Source organism: Phoca vitulina, unplaced genomic scaffold (assembly GCF_004348235.1).
Source record: "Phoca vitulina isolate PV1807 unplaced genomic scaffold, GSC_HSeal_1.0 scaffold2, whole genome shotgun sequence".
NCBI classification, from domain to species: domain Eukaryota; kingdom Metazoa; phylum Chordata; class Mammalia; order Carnivora; family Phocidae; genus Phoca; species Phoca vitulina.
Window position 1 is genome coordinate 46,517,060 of NW_022589705.1, and position 13,608 is coordinate 46,530,667.

The 13,608-nt window shown below is 46.1% G+C and overlaps 1 protein-coding gene across 3 annotated transcripts in view; it reads left to right on the forward strand.

Moving 5' to 3' along the window:
* The window catches only part of GNG12 (G protein subunit gamma 12), a 127,557-nt gene that overhangs the window by 67,817 nt on the left and 46,132 nt on the right, over nt 1-13,608 (forward strand). The window contains exon 1 of one of the 3 annotated variants that reach the window (XM_032426460.1): nt 13,293-13,563. The exons of the other annotated variants lie outside the window; for them this stretch is intronic. The gene's annotated coding sequence lies outside the window, so the exon portion shown is untranslated. Of the gene's footprint in view, nt 1-13,292; nt 13,564-13,608 lie in introns of those variants that run through there. 3 annotated transcript variants of the gene reach the window in all.

Genomic DNA, 13,608 nt, shown 5'->3' on the forward strand with positions numbered 1-13,608 from the left:
CTCCCTCTGACCCTCCCCCCTCTCATGTGCTCTCTCTCTCTCTCTCATTCTCTCTCTTAAAAAAAAGAAAAAAAAAAGAAAAAAAGAAAAAAAAAATTATTTTTATTGAAGTGTAGTTGACACACAATATTATATTAGTTTCAGGCGTACAACAGAGTGATTTGACAGTTCTCTACACTGTGCTGTGCCTACTGCCATCGCCATCTGTCATCACATCATTACTACAGTATTACTGACTATATTCCCTGTGCCGTACTTTTAATCTCCATGACTTGTTTTATAACTAGAAGTTTGTACCTTTTAAATCACCTTCACCTATTTCACCTACTCCCCATCTCCCTCCCCTCTGGCAACCACCAGTTTCTTCTCTGTATTTATGAGTCTGTGGTTGTTTGTTAATTTGTTTTTTATATTTCACGTATAAGGGAAATCATATAGTATTTGTCTATCCCTGTCTGATTTATTTCACTTGACATAGTAACCTCTAGGTCCATCCATGTTGTCGCCAATGGCAAGATCTCAATCTGTTCTTATGGCTGAGTAATATTCCATTGTATATATATATACCACACCGTCTTTATCCATTCATCTATGGATGGGCACTTAGGTTGCTTCCATATCTTGGCTATTGTAAGTAATGCCACATTAAGCATAGGAGTGCATATATCTTTTCATATTAATGGGTTTTTTTTAAAGATTTTATTTATTTGAGAGAGAATGAATGAGCGAGCGAGAAAGAACACGAGCCGGGGGGAGAGCAGTGGGAAAGGGAGAAGCAGACTGCCCACTGAGCAGGGAGTCTGATGTGGGGGGCTCCATCCCAGGACCCCAGGATCATGACCTGAGCCAAAGGCAGACGCTTAACCAACTGAGCCACCCAGGTGCCCCTCATGTTATTGTTTTTGTTTTCTTTGGATAAATACCTAGTAGTGGATCACATAGTATTTCTATTTTTAATTTTTTGAAGAACCTCCATACTGTTTTCCAAAGTGGCTGCACTAATTTACATTCCCAGCAACAGAGCACAGGGCTCCTTTCTCTCCCTCTTTGCCAACACTTATTATTTCTTGTCTTTTTCATAGTAGCTAGTCTGACAGGTATAAGGTAATATCTCATTGTGGTTTTTGATTTGTATTTCCCTAGTGATAAGTGATGTTGAGCATCTTTTCATATGTCTTTTGGCCATCTGTATGTCTTCTTTGGAAAGATATCTATTCAAGTCCTCTGCCCATTTTTAATTAGATTATTTGGGATTTTTTGTGTTGAGTTGTGTTCTTTATATATTTTGGATATTAACCCCTCATCAGATATAGCATTTGCAAATTTCCTTTGCTGTGCAAAATCCTTTTATTTTGGTATAATCCCAATAGTTATTTTTGCTTTTATTTCCTTTGCCTGAGGAGACACATCCATAAGTATGTTGCTAAGGCCAGTGTCCCAGAGATTACTGCCTTTGTTTTCTTGTAGGAGTTTTATGGTTTCAGGTTTCACGTTTAGGTCTTTAATCAGTTTTGAGTTTATTTTTGTGTATGGTGTGAGAAAGTGGTCCAGTGGTAGGTGGATATATTAAATGCATTTTCAACTTACCATTACTTTCAACTTATGATGGGTTTACTGAGACCTAACCCCATGGTAAGGTCAAGGAAGATCTGTATGCATATGTGTACACATACACCTTTTAAAACTTTTGTTTTTCTGTAATGATATTTTGAGAGAAATTCTATATTGGGTAGGAATTCAAACACCCTGACCTCTTAAACCTCTTCCTAGCCCTGAATTCCTTGCTTTACTTTCCAGTTCTTTGGAAGTCAGCACCTTTGCAACCCGGACTACAGTGCTAGGTACTGAGTACATAAGGACAGATAGGCCACCCAGTCTGTCTTCTAAAGATGTTCACAGTCCACAGACAGACAAATCTGGGATCATGATCCTGTGCTCGGTTCTGTGGGAGGGTAGCAGTTCCCTTGAAAGGCAGACTTGGCCTGGGACAGGGGTGGTGGTCCGGCCAGGTGGGCATTGATCTCTAGACCTAGGAGGTTAAGTGAGATCTCGCCATTCAGAGAAAGGTAGCAGAGCATTCTGGGCTGAACATTCCAGCGTATCTAACATATGTTCTCACTCTGGCCACTCAGCATCATTCCAGAGACCCTGGCCAGGGAGGCAAGGTCTTGACGAGACGTGGGGAGCACCAGGTCCTGCTGGGGCTGCTTTTCCAGGTGCAGGAGGAAGCGGTCCTATTGCAAGCAGCTGACGTCCTTCCTGTGGTCCCACGGCCAGGTCCCCGTGAACTCCATGCCTCCACTTGCAGAATCCCTGCAGGGGTTTGACTGATCGCCCCCACCACCGAAAGCCTATGCTGCCTACATACCCCCGGCGAGGAGCAAACAGAGGCTGATGGCAGTACCATTTTGGAGAGTTTGCTGACCCCTGATGTACTCAGTGGTGCTCCTGGAATGTGCTTTATTCATTTGGAATCATAAATAAAATCAAAGGGTCGGGTCTGCCTGGCACTTGGCCTTACAGGCCCTGGAGCTGTTTCCGGAGTCCCAGTTACCCCCAAGTAATGTTGTTGAGAAATGTGTTCCCTGCTTCCCTGGACAGTCATTTATTTTTGAACCACCGTGTGCCTGGGCCCATTATTCATGCCAGTTGTGAGAGCCTGAGGACACTGATATATAAGATGTTTAATCCACCATGTAACTAGATCAAACAGAGGCAAAGCAGTTGGTAAGAATCCCATAACTGGGTTAGGTTGGAAGCTTCTGCATTTATCTTGGGACCTTTTTTTTTTTCTTCCTTTTTCTAACCATTTGAGAGCATGATTTTTTACTCAGGTATTATTTTTCATTTTAAAGGTCCGTCATAGGTTCCTAAGAGGATTGCATGAGGTGATGCAAATTCAGGACATGGCATAGAGTGAGCATTCAATAACGACCAGTCATTCTTAATAATCATCGACTAGCACAGCGTATGAAGAAAGAGCACGAGATTCTTGGTCAGGAGACCTCATTTCTAGGCCCAGTTCTACCCCCCAAATCCTAGAAGAGGCACTGAGTGGGAAAGGGGCCTTACACCCCTAGTGTCTAGTCCAACAACCTCAGTTTTCAGAAACTTAGAAAGGTATCAGAGCCCTACGTTGATTGCTCTTAGCTGAAATGTTCTCCCACTCATTTTTCAAGCCAGAGTAACAGTTGCACGGCCACCCTATGGTCGGTGGAAGGATTACACGAGTTAAGTACCTCAGGCTCCGCCACAGTACTTGGCAGCTGACTAAGTCCGCAGTTCCTAGTAACTGGTGGTGTTCTTGTTGAATCCTGTGCAAGTGTCTTCGTCTCTTGTTTGACTAGGAAGATAGAGACTTGTCATCCTTGCTTATCATCACGTCCCCATCATCGGGCACAGTGACCGGCACATAGTAGGTGCTCCATCAGTGTTTTTGAATGATCGAAGGAAGGATCTTGTGGAGGGTAGAGGTTAGGTGAAGTCTGAGTCAGAACCCAGGACCTAACTCCAAGATCTAGCCTTTCCATGCTGTTCCACATGGGCTTCCTTCTCTTTTTGACTCTAGGCAACTTGCTTTGTTTCTCCGGGCCTCAGTTTCCTCCGTTTGGCTGTGATCCATCAGATCCCTCCTGTCCTTAGCACTCGTGTGTTCGCCACCCACCGGCCTTTTAAGGAGACCCATGTTTGTGCTCAACTTGCCACTAGGTGTCGTAATTGGCCAAGAAGCAGAAAGCAAAAAAAAAAAAAGAAGCATTGAATCGGCTGCCCTAAGAAGAGTATCAGTGGGAGTGATCTTCTCATTGGAAACTAGTTGCCCTTGGATGACTTGGGGAGTTTCCTTGGGGAGGGAGGCAGTTGTCCCAGGATTTGCGTGCATGGACTTTGGAGCCAGGTATGGGTTAGAGCCCACAGCTCTGCTCACACCTCCAACACCTTGGAACTTGCCGGGGCCCTGGTCTCAGTGATGTCATGCACAGAGCACGCTCAGCACTTGGCCAGGGTGGAGGATGAGCTCCACAAGGTTAGCAGCTATGAGAGCTGCTTCTGGTATTTGATACCATAAAATGCCGCTTTTCTGTTCCCTCCAAGCCAAGTCGATGGGCTTCAGAAGCCTTCGTGGCTTGCTCCCTGTTTTACAAAGCCACACTTTTAAGTAGTCCCTTAAATAGCAGACTGGATGGCATGTCAATATCAGGTTAAAGGGAAGCCTAGAATATTTGAAGGGATATCAGAGCTCCCAGGAGAGTCAGCACAGAGCTTAATTAGCACAGAGCTGGGTGTCGTGTTCATCACTAGAACTCAGGGTGGAGGGGGGTGATGGGGGCGTGGTCACAAAATGTGCCTTGCTGACATTGTTCAAAGAAAGGATTTCCTTGTTGCACGGACCTTCATTCAGATCTGGGCATCTTATTTTTTAAATAACTTGGGGAGAATCTTCTAGGAATAACAATAACTAGCATTTATTGCACACTTACTGTGTGTAAGTTGCTATACTCAACACCGTACATGCATCATTCTGTTTAATCTTCACAGCAACTCTGAGATAGGTTTGCTTATTATGTCCATTTTCTAGTTCTAGATGAGGAAATTGAGGCGCAGAAAGATTGTAATAATAATAATAGGCAACAAGTACTGCATACTTAACCACAAGTCAGGTATTATTCTAAGATCTTTAAGTATCCCTCCCACAATAACCCTATTTACCTGAGGAAACCCAGGCACAAAGAGGTTATGCAGCTTTGTTGAGGTCACACAGGGAAGGAGTGGAGTAGTGAGGACACGGGTCCTGGCCCACATGATTGCCCACTTTTTTAACCACCATACTATGCAGCCTCCTACAGCTCTTTACATATATGCAGTAAGTACTTGGTAAGTGTTCAGTGAGTTGAAGAGTTCTCAGACTATTAGCCAACACAGGAGACTCGCTAAGGGAGAGCTCTACAGTTCTTCATACTCCTTTTACCCCAAACCACACCTCTACTAGCTTTCATTAATATTACGGGATACATATGCTGCTCTCTGAGCAGGATTTTGCACCTAACTTTTTGTTGGTAATAGGATCGATATTCTTCCGTTGGAACAGTCAGGAAGAGGCTGCTCTTACGGCAGATGTTTTCGGGAAACGCCTCTACAGGAAGCATCTCAGCTCATTTCGTTTGCTTCACATTTTTCTGGTAGGCCTGTTTTGGGTTCGTTTGCTCGCTATGGTGGTGTCCAGCAGTGTCTCTTCAGCCTTTCTGAGCCAGGGCGAGGGCTGCCGGCGTGGTGAGCCAGCCCTCCGTGTTTCGCCGTCCGCGTATGCTCTGGCGTGCAGGGGGCACTCACCAAGCCTCGAGCAGGCACGCTCCCCAGGCCTGAGACCACATCGGTGCCAGGGGACACGGAGGGCTGAGGACCTGCTTCCCTAGTTAGCAAGCTGGCCCCCGCTACCGTCGGGTCATAGCTTTTGGTTGTCACAGCGCCAGTGAGCTCTGAGGAAGGAAAACAGGACCCAGGCCACATTAATCATTCTCCAGGTATAATAATTCAGTCCCAGTGGTTTGGTAGCTTGTTTTTTCTTTTTTTTTTTTTTTATGTGTCACTGCAATAGGAAACCCAAGTGAAGTCAGACTGAAACCTCCTCCTCACACCTGTGGTTCTGAGCACTGAGACATGTTTCTGTAAACTTCTATTCGCTGCTGCTTTTTCTCTTTAAGTGAATTGAGCCATCCATCTTGAATCTTCCTCTGAATTTGTCAGTCCTTGGGGGCCTCTGTGACCTAGAGGCCCTGGGGTCAGCCTTCTCAAGGAAAGCAGTGTTCTTCCTTCTGAATAGTTCTCCCTCTAAGTACAAGATTTTTTTTTCCCCACTGTGACCAAAGTTATGCATATTAAAGGAGATAGAGGGAGGGTTTGGAGCTGTCGGAGGGGTAGGTGATAGCCAGTAGGGTGAGGTCCCCAGGTAGGCTGAAAGGCGTGAGCTGGAGAGCACAGGTACAAAGGCTCCCACCTGTCCTTGCTCCTTTGGCCCTATTACTTGTCACCTTCTGTGTTCACCTTCCCAGGACGCAGTTGGAAGCACGTGTGCCTTGTCACTAATAGAGCTAGTGGACCCTTGAGAGATAGGAAGATGTGTAAGTGACAGGCCAAAGGAAATTCTGGACTCATGTAGATGTTTTTCTTTCTCCCATCTAGAACAGGGCTTCCTACTTGCTTCCTCATAATGGCACACTTAGAAAAGTCATACCCCGTGGTATGGGGGATAATGCCCAGGCCTGAGGCTCTGGAAAGCCGGGTTCTGCCTGGCCACATGGCCTGAGGCACTTCTCAACCTCAGCCCGGGGAACTGAGTGAGACTCTGTGCTCCACAGAATCAGAAACCTCACAGTACGGATTACCCTTGAGGTCAGTTATCAAAGATATTTTACCGAACCTTTTTGCTGCCAGAAGTTGGAAAATCAAAGTAGATGTTGACTATAGAGATGCCAAGGTCCAGATCCTTCACGGGACTTGCGGGGGGGGGGGGAATAAGTCAGAGAGGCTTGAGCTGGTCACAGAGGGTGCAGCAGGAGTGTTGGAACCAAAACTGACCCTGAGCTCCCCTAATTATGGAATAGGGGTGACTGAGGAGGCAGGACTTCATATCACACGCATGCATATGTATGCACATGCACACACATCCCAGGTTCGTATTTCATTCTAACGAAGTATTTACAAGCAAAGAGAAATTTTAAACCACTGCCTTGTACCATGTTGCCTCCAATGCAAAGCCCTTCCCCGTCCCAAACCCAGAAGGTGGGACGCTGGCGTCCAGAGCTGTCCTCCTTTGAGCAATAGGCACAGCACCACAAGCTCTTGGGGACCCGTGCCCGGCGTCGGTTGTCATCCATCCATTTCTAGCCCGAGAAGCCCATTACTCAGCAGTGAGTTACTGCCGCAGCCTCCCAGCTGGTATCTGACTCTAGCCTCATCTCTCCCACCCCAGAATGCAGTCAGAACGGGCTTTTTATGAACTATATGCCTGATGGTGCTACTCCGTTTTTTTGGTTTTTTTTGTTTTTTCTTTTCTTTCCTTGCCCCTCTGACGAACTAACTTCCCTTCTGCATTCAGGTGCCATCCACATGTTCCTCTGGGAGGTCTTCCCAGCTCAGCCAGCACTGCCCGGGCATCCCTGTCACACCCTCTGCCTTACGTCCTAGAACAGTTAGCGCACTGTTTAGAAGTTGCGTGTTTCCCTCCCCCACCCCCCGGATGCTAAGCCCCTCGAGGACAGTGGGCACTCTCTTGTCTGGTTGCAGCCTGAAGGCCCGGCCCAGACAGGGTGAGCATTCAGTGCACACTCAGCAGGCGATCAAACTTTGGTCTTTGGCTCACTCTCCAATGCCTAACTCTGCTTGTTGTCCTAGTTTAAAGCCTTAGCCTCTTGGTGGATCAAGGCTCCCCTATAAACAAACAAAAGCTGACCACTAGTGACAGCCCAGGATCAGGATATATTTAGCACATTTGTTGGTAATTTACTCTTCATCATTGTGACCCTAGGACTCTGTAAAAGTCTTAAGTGCCCTTGACTCATCAGAAGCAAATTAAATTATTAATTCAGCAAACATTTTGAGTATCCACTTTGCACAAAGCGTGTACTCGGTGCTACAAGGTGTATAAGGATGAATAAGATAGGGTTAGTCTCCTAAAGTTGACCATAGAGCTTTTATATTTTGTTGATGTTTCTTTCTGTGTCGAACATTTAAAAAGTACAAACAAAAACAAACAAAAAATTAAGCCCTTGAAGAAGGCAAGACCCATTTTAAGAGTACTGGGATCTCCCAGTATGAAGCCAGAAGACACTGTGGGCTCTTCATTCAAGCATAGGAGTGGGATGAGATGAGCCACGCTGCCTTTGGGGGATACAAGGGTATATCAAATGTAAACCTTGCCCTCAGAAAGCCCGTAATGGAACAGAAGAAACAAGATTTATGCCTACGTACCTCTAAGAATATATAAAGTGGAAAAAATGCTCTACATAGCTATCTCTATTTGGACTACAAGTAAGAGAAAATTCAACTTATCTAAAAAGAAGTTCCAATGCAGGCTTTCTCCACTTGACCAATTCAGTAGCTCGTCAACATCAGGTTCTTTGTGTCATCCTCAAAGCATCAGCTGGCTCTCCTCATGGGCACAGAATGGCTGCAGGCAGCTCATCCTCTCCTATCAATGGCAAGGCACATAAAGAACTGCTTCTTATGCATCTCTCCTTAAGAATGAAGAGACCTTTAGAAACCCGGGCCCCACCCCCAGCTGACTGCTCATGTGTCATTGGCAGAAGTGGGACATATGCCCACCCCAAAACTCATCCTTAACAAATGGGGTGGGGTCATTTATGTGGCCTAGACCAATTTGGATTTACCCTAGTCACATGAGGAAAGGGTGCACTTGTTCTGCCAGCAGGGCAGAAGGTGGAGATGGCTCCTGAGTGGCAGGTTAGAGTGCCTGGTACAGAGGGAATCATAAAAAATATCACATCGTTCAGAGGAGAGCAAGGTGGATCCTCATGGAGTTTACTTGTATTGGAGAAGACCTACAAGCATTGGTGTGGGTTTTTTTGTTTTGGGAGGTTTTTTGGTACACTTTTTGTTTTAATGGAGGAAATATAAATGCTATGGGCACGTCAGGAAGGCTTCCTGGAGGAAGTGATGTCTAAGCTGTAGAAGAAGACTAAAAAGGGGAGGGACACGATATGATTTGTCTTTCGGGAAGATCGCTCTGGCTGTGAAGAATGGATTGGTGGAGTTCTGATGGCAGGTAGACCAGCTAGGAAGCTGTCACAATGTGGCAGAGATCAGTGGGGGGCTGCTCCTAGTCCCAGCTAGGTTGGTGGCAATGGGGATAAAAGCCCATGAATTTGAGAAATACTGCATATGCAGAGAGAGCAGGACAAGGAGATGGAAGAGGTGGTGCCATGGGAGAGAGGGGGGCCCCGGGTGACTCCAGAGCGTCTGGCGGGAGCAGCTGTCCAGAGAGTGGTGCCATTCCCTGAGCTGGAGACCGCAACAGTGGGCCGAGGTTTGTGGCAGGGACGGGAATGGTGAGTTCAGGTGTGACCAGAGCTTGGTGTGTGGGAGGCGGGTGGGGTCAGAAGCAAGCTGGAGAGGTAGTCAGGAGTCAGAACTCACAGGGCCCTGTGGGCCCCCCTGGGAGGTTACGCTTGATCCTCCCAAGAATCTGTGCAGGGAGGTAATGAGGAGAAACGGAGGCAAGGAAATTCTTTGCATGATGCTGGAAGGGTCACAACAGGCAGGAGACAGCAGATTCTCACGTGTTGCAGTAGAATGGGCTGCACGAAGCGGACTAAAGGGGGGCCCGAGGCGGCTGGAAAGCGTTTGGGGCTATTCTAGAGTGATGACACCAGCTCTGGACCTGGCAGCCTCACAAAAAGGAGAAGTGATAACTTAGCAGAGAGTTTGTTTATTTTTTATTAACATATAATGTATTACTTGTTTCAGAGGTACAGGTCTGTGACTCATCAGTCTTACACAATTCACAGCGCTCACCATAGCACATACCCTCCCCAATGTCCATCACCCAGCCACCCCATCCCTCCCATCCCCCACCACTCCAGCAACCCTCAGTTTGTTTCCTGAGATTAAGAGTCTCTTATGGTTTGTCTCCCTCTCCGGTTTCGTCTTGTTTCATTTTTCCCTCCCTTCCCCTATGTTCCTCTACCTTGTTTCTCAAATTCCTCATATCAGTGAGATCATATGATACTTGTCTTTCTCTGATTGACTTATTTTGCTTAGCATAATACCCTCTAGTTCCATCCATGTCGTTGCAAATGGCAAGATTCCGTTTTTCTGATGGTTGCATAATATTCCATAATACCCTCTAGTTCCATCCACGTTGTTGCAAATGGCAAGATTTCATTTTTGATGGCTGCATAATATTCCAATATTTATATATAAATATAAATATATACACACACACACACCACATCTTCTTTATCCATTCATCTGTTGATGGACATGTAGGCTGTTTCCACAGTTTGGCTATCGTGGACATTCTTAGCAGAGAGTTTAAATCCACGGTCACTCTCAAGGCTCCCCACCTGTCCTGCCGGAGCAGGCATTCTCCCAGTAATAAGAACTAGAGACAACCACCCAGGGCGGTCAGGACGGTTTTGGAAGCAGCTCCCTGCGCTCCCGACTCAGGCCAGTGCCCTTCTTACTACAGATCTCTTCAAGGAGTCTTTATGCATCACTGGCCAGACACTTGACTAAGTGCTGGGATTGTAGAACTGGGGAGAACACAATCCAGTGTGGCAGGCAGAGAAAGAGAGAAAAAAAAATTAAAAAGGCAGTGAAGCAAGAAGGTGAATAAAGAGCTGTGAGTGAGTGAGCAAGCATAGCACTTTCAGTGCTCAGAAAGGAGGAGGTGGGGCCAGGCCAAAGGCAGACTTGTACAAGTCCATTGGGGGCTGCCCTGACCCCACCTCAGTTCTGCCTTACTTGACCAGCACACCTTACTTTATGATGTAAATGACCTCCCTTGGTAGCTTGTCAGGGTTCACCTGTTCATTGCAGAGCCTGCCTGAGTTGAAGCTCTGGGAATGTTTGAAAACGGGAGCTTTGAAAAAAAAAATTCTTGCAACATAAGCACTGAACACCCACTATGTACTTAGCTGTGTCCCAGGTGTTGGGCATTCAAAGGTGAGTAAGATGTGGGTCTTGTCTTCATTGAGTAGGGAAGACAATTGCGTGAACTTGCCATTGTAGTGCAATGAGGTCAATCCAATGGTGGCACTGGAGGACACCAAAAGGAGGCCACAGACTCAGCCTGGGAGTCACCAGAGAAAGTTGCTAGAAGATGTAATACAGATCAGATTTACGCTACCCGTCTCTGCTTTGGGACTTTTGTAAGGACATAGGGACATAAGTTAGCACTGACTAACGGGTGTCTGGCACATAGTAAAGGCCATGGGTGATAGCTAATATTATTTGTAGCTGGATTAGTGAAGGGACCAGCTGAGAATAAAGAGAATGTTGCTAGGAAAGTAATGATACCTTAGTCAACTGTAAGTTGCATAGATTTACATAAATTAAGGTGTTTGAAATCAGCTAGAACAGGAGTAGCTAATTGTTTCCAACATATGTACCACCTACAGTTGATTGGAGCCAGGTGTTGAAAAGTGCTATTAATTAACTCATGTCTGGGCCCAGCAAGGAAGAGCACTGTGATCCATTAGTGATGTCTGCCATGGGTACAGGAGGGGGAAGAGGCGGCATGCATGCTTCACATCTGTCATCCTTAAATTAGAATAATAGCTCAAATAACTGGGATCTGACTACAGAAAACCTATGAACCCCACCCCTGTGCACTTCACACTTCTCAGAGACAACAATGCCCTGTTCATGTCTGAGATTTTTGAAAGTCCGTAATCATACTTCAGAGTTGTCTGTTGGGATCTAAGGACATTCAGCCCAGTCTTTTATATTTGCTACAGCTCGACAGCTGTCCTCTTGTCACTGATCAGAGCTAGAATCAGAGCAACATCCTGAAACCCCAAGGAAAAGGTGAATATAGGGTAATAAATTGCTATGTTGATTAAATTGTATTTCTCCCAATGGTGGGAGATTTTCTGTAAGAGCTGATAGGAGAAAGGGGCTACTAATGAGAATGTCCCATTATTCAGAGCTTCCCATTAAAGCATCAACCCAATCACTCAAAGATGGGTGATAATGAGTTACTACCAGGCTCCGTGCAGCGGGGTGGAGAAGAAACGGCAGTTACTTGTATCTTGGCAATAACTTGTTGAAAGACAGCTGTGATTCAAATGTGCTGGTACTTGTCATGCTTCATGGGCATTAACCTGACATCTCTGTTTTGCTGCACTAAATGCTGATTTGGGTTAGAAAGGCAGAAGATGGAGCAGGGCACATTTAGTGCATGCGTTGAGCACCTTATCTTCGTGACATCGTCCTGTTTGCTGTTCTGGTTTTCCCACTTCTAGAGTCGTCCACAGGTTAATTCTTTCCATCAGTCTTAGAGGTACAAGAGCTATCTTGCTTTTCATGTGGAAAATATGTAGTAGGCTTATCTTTTGGGGGATGCTTTTGAATGGGGAGCAAGGGCCAAGGTAAGGCTGTTTAGTTGACCTAAGTGTCCGGGGAGCTAGGAAAGGGAGCAGGTGCACCAGCAGGTATTTGGGTGCATGTGAACTTTTGTACTCATCGCCCCCAACACAGCAGCCCTGACCTGCTGGAAGGCCCCACCCTGGGCGGCGAACGGTGCTCCTTCGGAGCTGCCGCATTGCAGGCTCTGGAGGAGACCGGCCACCGAGGCCACAGACTGTCCTCACCAGGGGCCAGGCAGCTGCTGGTGTTTGTTCTTCTCTCTGAAGAAGCACAGAAAGCTTTTTTCTGTACATACAGCATTATTCCCGGAGGCAGACCATGCAACATTCTCCCTGTGCCCCAGCAAGAAGGTCTCCTGCAGACTCTGCCTTACTTTTGAACAACTGTAGTTTTTACTTTAAAGGCTGATTTACTTAGTGGCAAATAAATATTTTAATGCGTGTGTGTGTGTGTGTGTGTGTCAAATATAAATTGCCAGTCATGGAGGCTGTATTTTTACTACAAATCTTTTTTGGAAATAGGTAAATATGAATGGATGTGTACAGGGGTGTGTGCGGGCGTGCACGCGTGGGTATAAAATGTTTGGAAAAGTCCTGGGTGGCCCAAATAATAATTGTAGTTACAAACTGTTGAAAAAGTTTTTTAATACAGAAGGAAAAACAAAAGTACATGTATCTTTTTTTTAAATGATGAACAAAAATAACTGTCTTAATGTTATTTTTAAAGTATCTGATCATTACCTACGTAAAGTGTCCTAAAATAGGGAGATGCATCCCGTGAGAGGGGGAAGAAATCTGTGCAAATCACTGATGCTGTAACTAAAATGAATCATTAAAGTAAATGGAAAGAACCTCAGTCTCTTCTGCACATGATCTGCCAGTCTGATGGGAGTCCGGCTCAATAAGAGTATATAAATATGGACAGGATATTCTGAGAAATGAGTGGGCCTGGAAACCTAACCCCCCAGTTATACCACTGTTTCTGTGGGAAAATATGCTCCCTAAGAACCTTCTTTGAAGCCAGCTTTTGAGATCCTGCTGATTTATAAGTTGGAGGGTTAAGGGTATAAAGTGATCACCTACTGATCTGTAAAATTCTCAGCGCTGTTCCGTCATCAAGCATTTATTGAGTAACCGCTGGGTGGCTTATGCGTGACAAGCATGGCAGGGTGAGACAAAAGCAATAAAGGAGCGTTTCTGCCCTCAAGAAGCTTGTACCTACTCCGAGAGAGAAAAAGCATGCTTGCAAAGCAACCTGAGCGCTTTGGAGCCTACATCTGCAAAGCCAGAGGCCTGCAGGGGGCAGCAGGAAGGAGGGCTGCGGGGCAGTGTGGCTAATCAGGAGAATGTGGGGTGCCAAGGGCAGAGCGTGTTCGCCATTCACTTGTAATCCCCAGAGGCACCCCAGAGACTCTCATCTTCCCGGAGAGCCTCACACCAGCTCCAGGCGAGGGCCGCAGTGAGTGTCCCACTATCCCAGAGTGCTGAGCAGTTGGAGACCACA